Source organism: Cupressus sempervirens, chromosome 4 (assembly GCF_028749045.1).
Source record: "Cupressus sempervirens isolate cs-2001-9-10 chromosome 4, ASM2874904v1, whole genome shotgun sequence".
NCBI lineage: Eukaryota > Viridiplantae > Streptophyta > Pinopsida > Cupressales > Cupressaceae > Cupressus > Cupressus sempervirens.
This window is the reverse complement of record NC_143121.1, coordinates 626,819,613-626,834,283: the sequence shown is the minus strand read 5'-3', so window position 1 is coordinate 626,834,283 and position 14,671 is coordinate 626,819,613.

The following is a 14,671-nucleotide window of genomic DNA, read 5'->3' as shown; positions in this document are numbered from 1 at the left end:
TGTTTCTTTTTCTGCCTCTTTTTCTCCTCCATCCTTTTCTTGTCCTCTTTCTTCTTCTTCCTTACTAGCCTCAGCCTTGTGTCAATTCAAGAGGTTGATGTTCCTCTTCATCATCATCATCTTCTTCCTCTTCCTCGGCTTCAACACCTTCACCTTTTTCTTCTCTTGTTGTGCCTTCTCTAAACTTTGCCTTAAGCTTCTTTACAAGCTTATCTTTCTTCTTTAAGGTGGAGGCAATCTTCACCTCCATATCCACTTTGGATCGCACCACATCATATGTCCTAAAATGTGGTGCCTCCTTATCAATTTCCTTTGCAAGCAATGTTGTGATTGTTGCTGATGCTTCATCAATGTTTAGCTCATATCCTAGAGGTCTTAGCCACCTAGTCCTTGGAATTGTTGTTTGGATATAAGTATAATCAATATCCACTAAGAAATATATATAATTGATGTGTTGTTGCACTAGGGAAACCGCTATACTCAGTCTTTGCTTCATGGATTTCTTGAAATCCTCAAAATAACTAGTCATTAGAGAGTCAAAGTTATCTCCCATTTTCTCTATTTACTCATTGATTTGAGTAATAGCTGATCTATCTAATTTCCAATTTACCTTTCCAAAAGAGGGGAATTCTTCTAGAACATAGAAAAATATACAGATTAGAACTGATCCAAACTTACACTGAGCACCTTTTGACCTTCTTATTACTCCTAGATTCTCCATGATCTGTTGTAATAACAATTCTGCTAGATCATATGTGTGATCTTTCTTGACAATTTTATATGCCACATCCACAGCAATACATGGAACACTACTCAATCTACTTGATTGATAAAACTTATGAGATATGATTCTTACTGCAAAGTCCAGAAGGGGATGTGTGATTGTATCAATAGTCATGCCCCTTTTGTTCTATTTTTCCCTGGTGCTCTTTTCAATAGCTTCCTTTGAATCACTTCGCAGGGTCTTGTACCGATCTAGGGTTGGAAAACCTATAACCCTATGCACGATTAGGTCCTCCTTCTAGCCATAAACATCCATTGTGTATTCTACTTAGGATAATTATTATCCATTCTATTTTGAAGACTGTGGGGAAAACTAGGGCATGGGTTAAGCCCTTCTTCTCAACTATTTGAAATTCTTCCTTAAGCACTCCATTTTCACACAGTTTATCATATGCTTGAAAAATCTTCAAGTCTCTTATTGCTCCTACCTTGCAATTGTAACACTTCCTGACATCTTGCACCATTACGACTTTGGGTGGAATCATGGATAATGTGCCGACAGGGTCATTTTTATATGCAACTTCTGGAATCAACCTAAAATCTGGTTGTTTAACCTCATTACTAACCAGCTAAACTTTGAAACTTTCATTTTCCTTAGGGTTTTTAGAACCAGAAGCCATATTGCAAATCTGGGGTTTCAAAATATATTAAACTTTATAACTGCATAACTTGACACTTGAAGAATACCTTAGATTGATGAAAACGGTGCTTGATCTTTGTTGAAATCCATGCAAAGGCTTCAATTGTTGTTTTCCAATCACTCTTGTGCTCTTCTTGTTCTTGATCTTTGTTTGAATGACGAGAAATGATCATAAAATTGACCTTATTCCCTTCAAAACATAACATTAAATGCTTAGTGCATATATAGCTGTACACTTGGCTCCTTAAGGATTTCAGTATAACTCGGCTTCCATTAACTTTCTATCACTCAACTCCAACTAGATTTATTCTTCACTCAGCTTCCATTGCCAACTCAATTGTGACCAATCACTCAACTCGTACTAGCAGCTTGGCATATGCTAACATTTGCTTGGCATCCAAGGACTACTCGACAATACTGGTGAAAACTTTGAATTCCAACTTTGCATCTCTAATCATGCTGATCTCTTCTTTTCAATACTATCTCATTTAGGAATTGATATATGATAAAGCTTTGGAAATCAGTCCCTTATCCCTTCTTTTGCTTAGTTAGATGAAGTGTGACCAATTGACCTGTTAGGTGAAGTGATCCCTTCATTTGATGAGCTACATTCGTCTTTCTTCTTCCAAGTTTTGTTCATTTGTCCTATGATGTGTTCAACATCTACCTTCTCTTTTCCTTTGTTGACTTTTGACTTGGGTGTCTTTGACTTTGTTAGACAATTCCTGCTGATATGACCAGTCCTCAAGCAACTGAAACATGTGGTTTGACTTAACCATCTATTGTAGTTCCCTTTAATATGTGTCCTTATGCAATTTTAGGAATGTGTCCATATTCCTGACAGTAATGACAACTATACTTGGTGTTATAGTCCCAATTGCAGTGATGACCGTGGTTACCTTCTCTTGTTGTCTGATTTGATGTCCACATAGGCTTTGATCTGCACTCAAATGCTCTGTGTCCATACTTCTTGCAATTGTAGTAGTGACCTTCAAATTTTGTTGTACTAATAGTCCTAGCCCTGCATTCATGTGCTTGATGTCCTTGCTTTTTGCAGTTGTGACAATAGCTTGCATTCTTAGGCTTATCATGCTGATGGGCATTCTTGCTCTTGCATACATTGGAAGTATGTCCCTTTTTACTACAGAAATGACAAGTAGGTTTAGTGTTCTTACTTTTGTTGCTCCTTTCTTTTGCAATCTTGGATGATTCTCCTTGTTCAGTGCTGATGTAACCTAGTCTCAAAGTATCATTACTAGCCCTTGGTGATTTCAGTAGTTGCTCAAAATACTTGATGGCCTAATTGGGTTTTTTGAAGCTCTCTGCAATCTCCATTTCTTTTTTTAAGTCATTTTTTAGTTGTTCATTCTGTATCTTCAATGTAGAGATCTCAATGTCCTTGACATTTAGTTCATGATGTGCATTCATAATCTAACTTAAGGTGTCTAGTTGCATGTTTGAAATTCTTTCAAACTCAATTGTCTTCTCTTCCAGTCTATTGGTGAGATTTTTCTTGTCATCTTCTAGCAGAGCCTTGTCTTCAATGGCTCTTTTCTTCTGTTCAGTCACTTGACAAAGCATCATGGCTTGTAATTCTTGTTCAAGCTTGAGTATTCTGATTTCTTCTGCTTGAGCTCTATTGGGTCTGCTATTGCTACATCAAACTCTTTGGAATCTCCATTTGAAAACAAATTTGTAGTGTCAATCTCCTTGTACCGTATCATTCTCAGCTATGGCAATCTCTTTTCTTCTTTTTAAGGATTTTATTTTCTTAGTTCTTAGCTTCTTCCAAAGCATGTAAAGCTAGTTGTATGTCAATTACCCAATTCTCTATGATCTGCCCAAGTTTGTAGACTTCCATTTCTAGATCTTTTCTCCAAGTTGTAAAGCTCCTTGTTGTGAGAACTCAGCTTTGATACCAATTGTTGGAATTAACAAGTGGGAAAATTTACTTCTGGGGGGGGGTTGAATCAGAAGTAACTAACTTTAACCCTTTTAAATTCTTTTAACTAAAACCATTCACATGCATTCAATCTATCTACTGAACTTGAAAGTAAAGACATGCATGAAAATAGACAACACACAAATTTGGTAACCCAGAAACCCTCCAAAATGAGAAGGTAAAATTGTGGTGGGGATGACACCCACAAAATATCACTGTAGCAATGTGTAACTGTTCAAGGTTACAATGTTTGACCACTTCCAATGGTCTGCCCTGTGAAAGGCCTATCCTGTTAAAGACTTTACACTCTGTCAAAAGTGACTTGGTTAAAGGATTTCACTACCCTGCTAAAAGTAGGCCTAGTTAGAGGACTTTTGTACATTCACTTGGAATGCCACCCTATTAAAGGATTTACAAATGGCCACTAAGCCAAGCTAACTCCATAGGATTTCCATTATTTAATACAATTGCTAGATAGTATTAGAAATTTGTTGACCTAATAGCTCTGCAATCTCCAATTGTTGATCCCAGATCCTTGTTCTGCTCTAACTGACTTGATCATGGCTTGATTTGATATGTCACTCTTCGATATTCTGATACTTTGTTCTTTATCAACTGAATATTGTAATGTTGCTTTATTCCTCTAAGTCTTTTCTCACTTCCCTCTGAATTTCGCTATAGTTTATCCATACACTTCATTCATCCATGCATACAATGGGGTTGTGTCCTCCTTTTAAGGATTTCAAAGACTTAGGGTTAGGTATGAATCTACGATCCATATTAAATCTTTATTTCCCACTCATTCCTTGTAATTTTATTATTAGTTGCATGCCTTCTCCATTTTTCTTATTGGCTACATGCTAGTTGCATAGGAAATATAAAAGATTCATTCTTATCTTTAATATCCTTCAAGATTAGTCTATGTCGGCTCAAAAATAGTTTACATAGGTGTTTGTGCAATTACAAACAACTATGTCCAATCTATGTTACTCGACACTTGTTACCTCTGATGCCCAACTCATATAGAAAAATTGGCTCACTCGATACCTATAGCAATTCTATTTCACTCAGCATCTATAGTGACTCGGCACCTATACTTTGCTTGGCACTTGATCTTCACTCGACACATGAAGATTACTCAACACATGAAGATTACTTAGCACATGAAGTTCACTCGACACCTATTGTGATTCTATCTGGCTTGACATACATTGTAGCTCAACATCTATACATATTTTACTCGACATATGTTACTAGCTCGGCATGAACTTAGTAAACATCTTAAGTGTGTTGACATGAAATAGTCAAGACCTAGTCTTAGATTCAACACTCTGTCCCTCTTTAACAATAATGTCGAAGACATCAACCATTCACATGCATCTCATCTCTTTTCTCTAGCATACATACTATCTTCATGTCATTGTTCTGACTGATATAGAAATGTCATCCATCATTCTTGATTCATAACTCCTTGCAGCTTCATTTTCTCATAGTTTAGTATCTTGCTTTTCATACCCTTAGGAGCTCCTAAAGTGTGACCTCCTGCATCAATCTGTAAGATATTCTGATCATAAAAATTAATGTAATGCAACATCTCTTCTTAGTTTTATTTAGGTAGGGGAATGACCCCTAAATTACCTTTTAAATACTCAAAAACATCCTTAGGTAATACCTTAGTGAATATGTCAGATATCTATTCTTTTGTGTTCACATATTCCAATCTCACTTCTTTGTCTTGTACTAGCTTTCTCAAGTAATGATACTTGATATCAATATGGTTAGTCTTTGCGTGCACCACAAGGTTCTTTTATATGTTTATAGCACTTGTTTTATGATGATATATCACAACAGGTTAAGTGATCTCTTCCTTCATACCTTTCAACAATTGTTTGATCTACATAATGTCTGAGCAATTTACTATTGCGACAACATATTCAACCTCTATTGTGGATTGTGAAATACAGGTTTCCTTCTTGCTTGTCCATGAAATCAATCTCTTACCTAGAAAGAAAGTACCTTCACTTGTACCCTTTCCATCACCAACATTTAAAGCTCAATTTGCATCAGTGAAAACCAACTCACACTTGTCATTTTTCTTGTACCATATTCCCTAGTCTTATGTTCCTTTCAGCTATCTTAGTATCATTTTCATTGCCATCACATGATTTTCTCTAGGATTAGCAAAGAATCTAGCAATAATACTAATTACTAATCTAATGTTGGGTCTATTAAATACAACATATTGCAGCTTTCCAATCATCGACCTGTATAGTATTTGATTCACCTCAATAGAATCATCATTCTTTGACAGCTTATGTCTAGATACCATAGGTGTTCCAAGTGGTCTTGCATATTCCATTCCAAAATTCTTCAATATCTCCTTAACATATTTAGATTGTGTAATGTATATGCCACCTTTCACTTAATTGACTTGTAATCCCACAAAGAATTTGATCTCTCCAAACATTGACATTTCAAATTCCTTCTTCATTTGATCATAAAATGACTTACACATTAAATATTTTCCTCCAAACATGATATCATCAACCAAAATTTCAACTAGTAATATCTTACTTTTGGATCCACTTTTCATATATAGATTGTTATTGTCATTAGTTCTCGCAAAACCAATTTTCACCAAATAATTGTGTAACCTTTCATACCATGTTCTAGGGGTTTGCTTCAAACCATATAAATCTTTGTGTAACTTACATATCATATTCCTCCCTCTTAAATCAATGAAACCTTCAAGTTATTCAATATAGACCTCTTCATCACAGATTACATTCAGACTTGCAGATTTCACATCCATTTGATATACTTTGAATCCTTTGTACGTAGCATATGCAAGTAGAGTTCTCACTCCTTCCAACCTTGCGATTGGGGAAAAAATATCACCAAATTCAACTCCATCCTCTTGTGCATATCCCTTACAAACTAGTCTTGCCTTGTTCCTTATGACTTCACTTTTCTCATTCAACTAGTTTTTTGAAAACCCACTTAGTTCCAATCACATTCTTATCCTTTGATATGGGTACTGGTGTCAACGTCTTGTTCTTCTACATTTGTTCAATTTCTTCATCTATTGCTCCTTTCCAATCTTTATTTCCCACAGCTTCTTTGATAGATTTGGCTTTAACTTCACATAATAATCATGTATCACTCTTCAATCTTCTTCTTGTCATGACTCTTGAATCTTTATCTCCAATGATTTGATCTGGTGCATGGTGTCTACTCACATAATTTTCCAAAATAGGTTTAGGTATTTTTTCTTCTTGATGTTGTTCACTGTATTAAGCTTTCTCTACTTCTTCAAGTATTTCTGGCTACAACTTAACTTCCTCTATTTGATGGTCGACAATGTCTATTTGTAGCTTGGCTCCTATAGCTTGATGCTTGGCAGTCTATTGATGCTTGGCATAACTTTTTTGTAGAACCTTGGTAGTGCCTGGTTGTTGATGCTCAACAACCACCTTTTCTAGTTTATGTAAGGTACTAGGTTCAACTTCAAAAATATAGACAAAATTCTTGTAGCCTTTAGGTTCTTTCTTGCATTCTTCTTCATTCTTTTTTGCAAACTTATCAGCACTAACATTTGCACTTTCCACAATTTTGTTAGTGTTAGAGTTCAAACACTTGTAAGCCTTGCTTTTAGTGGAATGTCTTAGAAATATACCTTCATCACTTTTTGCATCCAGTTTTCCTTTTCTTGCATCTTTCAATATGTAACACTTGCTTCCAAAAACTTTAAATAATTTGCATTAGGTGCATAACCATACCAAAGTTCAAAAGGTGTTTTGCTTGTATCTTTCTTCACTTGTACTTGGTTATGACTATAGACTACAATACTTATAACTTATCTCCAATATTTCTATGAAACATTCTTCTCGATCATCAATGTCCTTACACAATCCATAATTGATCTATTGATTTATTCCTTCTTTCAACTATACCATTTTGTGGTGGAGTCCTTGGTGCACTCATTTGTCTCTTGATTTCTTTGTCATTACAAAATATGTTGAACTCATCTGATATGAATTCACCTCTTCTATCTGATCTTACCACTTTAGACTCTTTCTTGTTTCCTTTTCAACTCTAGCCAAAAACCACTTAAACATTTGAAATGCATCAAATTTTGTTTTAAGAAACATCACATTTATCAACAAATAGAAGAAATATTTATCACCATAATAGCCTTGCACTCCAATAGGACCACATAAATCAGTACGAACCAACTCCAAAATATCATTAGAAGAATAGGTCTTGCTCTTGAAACTAGACTTTCTTGCTTTACCCATTGGACATTGTTTGAACGTCACCTTATTAGGCTTGCTTAATCTTGGCAACCCTCTAACTCTTTTCATCTTACTAGTAATGCTTACCAAGTTATCAAAATTCACATGACATAACCTCTTATGCCACAACCAAATATCCTCAACTTGTGCAAATAAACAAGTATCTTTAGATAGGTATAGGTAGAATAAGTTACTCTTGTATTCTCTCTACTTCCAATTAGTTCGCCAATAGTATCATAGATCTTTGCCTTCTTGTTTTGGAATTCAACTCTATATTCTAAACTGATAAATTGTGCCACACTCAACATGTTACACTATAGTCAATTAACCCAATATGCATTGTCACATTTGATCTTATCATTCAATATAATTGATTCTTTACCTTTCACATAACATGGTGCATTATTACCAAACTTAACACTACTTCCATTTTAATGTTCTAACTTCTCGAACTTACATGTATCACCAATCATATGATGTGAGAAACCACATCCATTTATCATTCTTACTCACATGTGAAATCAATGAAATTTTCTCATCTTCATCATAATCATCTTTCATTGCTACATAAATAACTTCTTCATCATGATCACTATTAGAATCATATTCTTCAACAATGTAGCAAGATTTATTACCTTTTTCTTTGTAGTCTTTGTTACCTTGGCTATCTCTACTGTCTCTCCTTCCATTGTACTTGAAATTTTTCCTTTCAGGGGGATAATTATCAAAATTTGACAATTCAAATGCAGTGAGTCTACCAACTAGACTATCCAAGGTCATATCATTACCAAGTGTACATCTTAGTTCTTGAATTGCATATACTCTAAATGCACATATAGGAAGTAGAGTCCTAAATACCTTACTTATCATAGTCTCATCATATATGATGCCTCCAGCTCCTTTGATATCATTCACCACCTCTTTGATTCAACCACAATATTGAGTAATGGTCTCACCTTCTTTCATTCTCATATCATCAAACTTGCCTCTCAAGCTTTTTGCCTTAGCTCTCAATTACATTTTGGTCTCCTCCATGGATTTGTGCTAACTTGTCCCACATTTTCATTGTAGTAGTGCATTCCTTCACATCATCAAATTCAATGTAACTTAGGGCTACTGCAAGTTCAATCATCATTTTATTGTACTCCTGCTTTAATTTTGTTTGTTCAACTATCATGGGTCTAGGTACCTTAATGTATTCATTGTTCAGGTAGTCTAATGTAGAATCTCCAATACCAAATAAGTGTAATCTCATCGGACATTTCCATGCTAGGAACTTCTCCTCATTCAGCTAGGGTATCTCACTCTTCTACATCTTGATATCTAACTTCATTCCTTTCAAACTTTCCTTGCAATCACCAAAGCTCTAATACCAATTGCTAGAATGATTTAGAATAACTAGGATGGAGGGACAAAGGTGGGGAGGTGAATCAATTATGCTCAGGTCCACATGTACCAATTCAACTTTTAACACCTTTAAACAATGTCACTAAACAACTCGATCCATATAGCATTATATCAACAATTTAACATTCTATAACTTTTTGTTATGTTTGTATGTGCCGACTAAAAATAAAATAAACAACTATAAAAATAGCATGCATAAAATAACATCCATGCATGTAAATGACACTTTGACACCAATATTTAATGTGTAAACCCAATTTCGGAAAAACTACCAAGTAACATGCTACCAATTTTTCACTCTTCTAAAGTGAGCTCGGTTAAGAGCCAACCCTGTTAAAGGTTATACAACACATTGTTAAATGTGACCCTATTAAAGGATTAATCACCTTGTCAGGAGTGGCCTTTTCAAAGGACTTTGGATCATTCCATTATAATGTCACCTTGGTTAAAGGATTTTTAAAATGACTATTAGGTTAACCTTGATTAAAGGATTTTGACTGTCACAATGGTTAGAATGTAACAACAGGTTTGATCTGTAATATACAACTCACTTTGCAAATTTAGATCTCCATTCACTCATCTATTGGTTCATTGAATGGCCTCAATTATCATCTCCACCACTGATTAACTTGGCATGCCTTTAAGCAATCATAATCCACTTATCTCTTCACACTTCTTCTTTGCTACTCTGATCCTCACAACTTCTCCTTAAGATTGCCAATCAACAATGAACCAACCTCAGAAAACATCTCATGCCTCCTTAAATAGGTAATTTTGATATTTTTCCTCTTAAACATCATCATAGATCTTAAAGTTAGGTCAGATTCATCAAATCCTTCCATCATTTTGCTCTCTTTCTTCTTTCTTGATACTTCTAGAAACTTTTGATCAGATCCTTGCCTTTGATCATATAACAAAATTTCTTCATGTATTAAATATGCCAACTCATCAATCCTTATCATTCATGTGCTTTGACTCATCCAAAAAATTAACTGTGTCAGCCTCAAACTTGCTTCTTTTACAAACTGTAACTTTTGTTGTCACTTGGCAATCACTATGTTCTTTTTCTCGGTCATCACTATGTAGCTCAACATTCACTATTTTATTTTTCTCAACATCTACTGGCTTGCTCGGCCATTACTATGCTTGACCGCTACTAACCTTCCTTCTTCAACTTTCTCGGCAATAACTATTACTCTGCTTAATTTATTTGTTTGGCTTGTACTTAAGTTCCTTAATCTTTTGTTCCAACTCCTTCATTGACTAACCAATATTGATACTTGGTCATGCTTAGAGTTTAATTCAACTCTTGTCATTTCACTCATACATCAATTTCATTTGTCTTCTTCACTTCACGTAAACAACACACTATATTGTCAATTACTAACTTATCAAGTGCCCATTGTATTTCCATGATACTTAACTTCTCTCTCTCAACATCACTATCTTACCTTGCTATCTCTTATTTTGAAATCATCTTCATCAATCAACAAATATGGCACTCTACATTGTTAGTAAATGTCTCTCAAGTAGGTTAGACAATGTCTTACCAATAGGTTTGACATCAATGACAACATAAAAATTGTTCCAATTGTAGTTTCTAACAATACTTTGATTGATTATGAAACATGACATACATAAATTGAGAAACACTGTTTCGATTTAGTATTTTACATCTCAAAAACTTCGACATTATCTCCTAAATGTGGAATTCAATGTGATCCTTTAAAGCATCTTTTTACCAAGACAAACCTATTTGGGCAATTAGCAAAATGGGTTATGCTTCTGACAGATTTTGACTTGAAATTTATATCTCACAAATACATTAAGGGACAAGCCTTGTCTGATCACTTAGCCAAGGCTCCTTCTTCACATACATTCATTACTCCAATTTAATTTTGTGATGCTGGAATATTATCTATGGATAAGGATGAAGCTTGGGAAATTTACTTTGATGGTTCTTGATGTAAAACTAGCACTGGGATAGGTGTGATGCATGTTCCTCCTTTTAAGAAGCTTATTCCTCTCTCACATAAGCTGACATTCTCATGCACAAATAATATCACAGAGTATGAAGCGCTTGTTGTTGGGTTGCGAACAACTTTATCTCTTCAAATTACAAAATTGAATGTTTTTGGTGATTCTTAATTGATTGTGCAACAAATACAAGGTTTATACCAAGCTAAGAATGATAACATGACAAAATATTGAGAACTAGCTCTAAATCTATTGAACAAGTTCTCATCTCATGATATCCATTTGGTTCTCACAAGGATAATAATCATGCATATGCTATGGCTAGTGCAATATCTCTTTTATGTCTTAATGATAATAAATAATTTTAACTCATCATTCATACTCTTTTGGAACTTGTTATTTTAGATAGTAATTCTATAGTAGCTCTATGTTGTGACTTGAGCTACGATGAATGGTTTGCTAACATTTTCCAATTCTTAAAGACGAAAATTTTCCTAAATCCACTGCTCATAATTCTCATAATCCTATTAGAAACTTGGGCATTCAATACATCATCTTGGGTGACACTTTATATAAATGATCTTACGATGGCCATCTACTAAGATGTCTAGGAAATATTGAAATCCCAATTCCTTTATAAGAAGCTCATGCTAGATCTTGTGGTGGGCATTTTGGTGGAAAGTCATTGGTTAAAAAATTATTATGTAAGGGATATTATTGACATATAATGGAACAAGATTCATTTTATTGTTTCAAGAAGTGTACGTAGTGTAACAACATGGTAATCTTATTCATTCTCTTGCTACTGCATTTCACACTCAATTATTAGCTTGGCCTTGTAGTGTTTAGGGTCTGAATCTCATTGGTATAATAATTTATTCTTCTTCACAAGGACACACTTATATTTTAACAACATATTATTTCACAAAATAAGTTAATGTTATTCCTTTTTGATCTACTACGATAGATGTTATTTGTGATTTCATTCTTCAGAATATCATTTCTTGATTTGGTATTCCTTTTACTATTATTTATGAAAATGGAAACTCTTTCAAAATATATAATTTAAGAAATTTATGGAGAAATATCATGTTCATCAGTAATTTCCTACTCCTTATTATCCCCAATCTAATGGCCAGGTCGAAGCATCTAATAAATTCATTGAGTAAATCTTACGAAAAACAGTGAATAAGCATGGAAAATACAAATATACTTAGCTCACATGTGCTTTAAGGGCTTATAGGACTTGAGTTTGTACTTCTATTTGCACATCTCCCTATAACCTAGTATATGGTATAGATTCTATTGTGTTGTTGGAACTATAAATTCCTTCTCTTCAAATCTCTTTTCATGGAGTCATTGATAACAACACTTTTAGAGAATAGCATTTACAAGAACTAGAAATGTTGGATGAACAATAAATCAATGCTTTATAACATTTAAGAGATTATCATAAATCCCTTCAAAAACATTACAATAATAAGTTACTTGAGCACTCCTTTGAGGTGGGTGATCTAGTTCTTTATGAGAATAAACAAAATGTTAATGCTCTATTGGATAAAAAGGGAAAGTTCAATCCTAATTAGTTGGGTCCTTTTGTGGTTATTGAAGTTTATAGCTCTAGTGCATACAAGATTGTTGATATGGATGGCATTCCTCTCAGAGAACCTATCATATTATGCATCTTCGTTTTTATTATGCCTAACTTATTCTTCTTCTTATACTTATGTTTCTCCTAATAGACTGATCATTATGTTTTATTAGTGTGTAATATTTAGAACCCCAAAATATTACTTTATAAATGTGTACTTTCTCTACCTATGTTAATTTTTATGTAATTAATTATAACATTAATCATGGAAATAACAATATCTCATATATATCATCAAAAGTTGGTATGCATGGAAGGTATTATACAAATTATGCCTTTACATATACCATCTGCATATCTATCTATCTTAGTGCTCCATCAAGTGATGACTCCCTGATCTCTCTCGTCCATAGTGTGAGGGCGATGGTATTCAGGATGCGGTGTTATGAGTATGGCTCTTGGAAGAGATACACTCCATCATGTACTCTCATATCACTCATTGTTCAATCTTTGACTCTACTATGTCATGTTGGAGTCTCTCTGGATTCTCCTATCTTAGTCTCAACTCTAGAGTGACATATGCAAAGATATCTACATGTCTGCCTAGATCTTTATCCTTTGACATCGTGATGATGGGTGGATGGTACTCCTGAAGCTATATTCAGGTCCTTCAGGACCTCACTCGCAAAGCTCCTCCATTCTCTCTATGTCCCTGCAATCATATATTTTCTTATTAGTATTCTATCTTCTTTCACTTAATCAAAAATCAAATCTATATTTCATTTATATACCCTACCTGACATCCCCCAAAGATCTCTCTCTCTCTCTCTCTCTCTCTCTCTCTCTCTGATGTTGAGGGAGGGAACATGGATCAACTGCTCTCTCCATACTTTTGTTGACTAGGTCATAGGAGTGAAGTGTTTCTCTGGGACCGTGGATATTGTGAAAGTAATGGTATGGCATGAACACTGGCTCCTCATCCATTGCATGATCTGGTGGGGGCATCTACCCTATTCTCTCTTCTGTATTGGCCTCTTTGGCTGGTGTCTGCTCTCTCATCTTCTCTCTCCTCTGGCTCATGGATTTCCTCGTATCCCATCTTAGGTGCTAGATGATTACTATCCTACATCTACACACCATCTCTCATAGCGTCATCCTCCTTTATGCCATCTCCTTTTTAAGTTTTGTAGAGTGGACCGGGATCTCCTGTGGAGTCTGATGGGAACATGGGTCTCACTCCATATCTGATCCAGTACTAGATGTAATCCTCTATATAGCCTACATACAAGTCAGTTGTTGCTGGAACATCCTCTCCATCCTTTGAATCACTAGAGGTGATGTCAACCACTATAGTCGATGTCTGGCTCTAGCTCTCTAAATATATCTTTGAGGGTGGGCATACAATGACACTACTCTTGTTATACCTTACTGTAAGCTAAATTATCTTAGTACTTGGTTATACTAGTACAACATGATCACATGATTGTGTCATCCCTCTAGGAATATCCTCCCTTGTGAAAATCTCATCTAGTGTGTAGTAACAGGCCACTCCGCCATTTGGAGATGTGGTTTCTACATTATCTCATCTCTGCAAATACAATCAAATATGTTTGTCTAATATAGTAAATCTCTAAAGTACCATAACTTAGCAAGGGGATATGCATACACTCTCAAAAGGCTCTGATCTAGCGCTATAGGAACTCATGCTAGTGTAGTGCATGTAAAATACTCAAACAACCACACTTGTAAGAGTGTACACACAATCAAATTGTCTCTTTGGTATCTGGTGAGTCTGCTCGACTCTAAATTGAGAGAAACAAGCATTCTCCTACCCTATGCAAACCCTAAATGATTTTTATCCACTACTTGTACCAAATGAGTAAAAGGTGACAAGAAGATTATCCCTTTACCATTACAAGTCACAATGTAGCTCAGTACACAACCTATTAATCGTCTCAATAAAGGAGTACTCCCTAGGATGATATCATGAAGATCCATCTGATACGCTATGGATCTCATCAGTGATCTCTAGCCTA